The sequence below is a fragment of the Triticum dicoccoides genome, chromosome 6A (assembly GCF_002162155.2).
Source record: "Triticum dicoccoides isolate Atlit2015 ecotype Zavitan chromosome 6A, WEW_v2.0, whole genome shotgun sequence".
NCBI classification, from domain to species: domain Eukaryota; kingdom Viridiplantae; phylum Streptophyta; class Magnoliopsida; order Poales; family Poaceae; genus Triticum; species Triticum dicoccoides.
In genome coordinates this window covers 209,545,326-209,546,293 of record NC_041390.1, presented here as the reverse complement: position 1 = coordinate 209,546,293, position 968 = coordinate 209,545,326, and the positions used below count along the sequence as shown (strand labels likewise).

Here is a 968-nt window from a genome sequence, read left to right as displayed (position 1 = left end):
GGCACATGCGAGTGCAGGCCACCAGCTATATAGCCGAGCCGCACCTGTGTGTACGCGTGCGAGGGAGGGGAGGCGTCGGCGCGCCGTCCCGTGACGCGTCGCCTGTGAGGAATCAATGGCAAGGCTGACCGGCGACAGCCTTGGCATTGATTCCCCGCGGGAACCGAGGCCGTTGGGGGAAGACGAGGCGCCGTGTCGCTGACGCGGCGGGCCCGCGACTGTTTCGCGCCAAAACAGTTCGTTCGGACGTCCCCCAGCGCGCCGGGTTCGGCCTGGGTCCGCTGGCGCTGTTTTCGACACAGGCCGGTGAAAATCGGGCTCCTGGGACGCCACACGTTTTCTTGGCGCCGGCGCGGAAAAATCGCCTGAGGAGGCATTTCTGAGACGCGGCTGGAGATGCACCGAGAGCAACTCTGACAATATTACATCCTAATAAACCATTTACTAGAGGGGTCTAGGCGCGCCCGCCGCGTCAGTTTTTTTTAACACGATACACCCGCAAATGCTCATCCAAAACAATAAGGTGCGCTCGTTGGGCTATGCCACATCAGATCGCTAGGAAACAAAAAATGCTTGGAGAAGCGATTGGGTAGGGGCTGGGCTAGATAACACCACCCTCTACTTTTCCCTTCCTCACAAAGCAAACGCACGGGCCATGTTCTCCAGCTCCACACGCAACCACTCCTCCGCGTCGCCGCCGCCTCTGCCTCACCCCGACTCCTTCCGCAGCAATGGCCTACCTCATCTCCCCTCCGCCGATGTGGTGCTAGCCACCACCACCGAGCCCTAGCAGCAAAGGGAGCGGTGGCTTATTCCACGCGTGCAGCGGCGACCCCGGGAGGAGCTCAAGCCGCAGCGATGGTCCACCGCGCCGGCGCCGTCGTCGGTGAGTCCCGGATCCAATCCATGATCTCTCTCTCTCTCTCTCTCTCTCTCTCACACACACACACACACACACAGAGGGCAGC

At 61.4% G+C, this 968-nt stretch overlaps 1 long non-coding RNA gene across 1 annotated transcript in view; it reads left to right on the top strand.

The window, feature by feature from the left end:
* Positions 1 to 622: 622 nt before the first annotated feature.
* Positions 623 to 968, top strand: part of LOC119316616 — a 3,902-nt gene continuing 3,556 nt past the window's right edge. The window contains exon 1 of the long non-coding RNA XR_005153112.1: positions 623 to 886. This is a non-coding gene — a long non-coding RNA (uncharacterized LOC119316616). The remainder of the gene's footprint in view (positions 887 to 968) is intronic.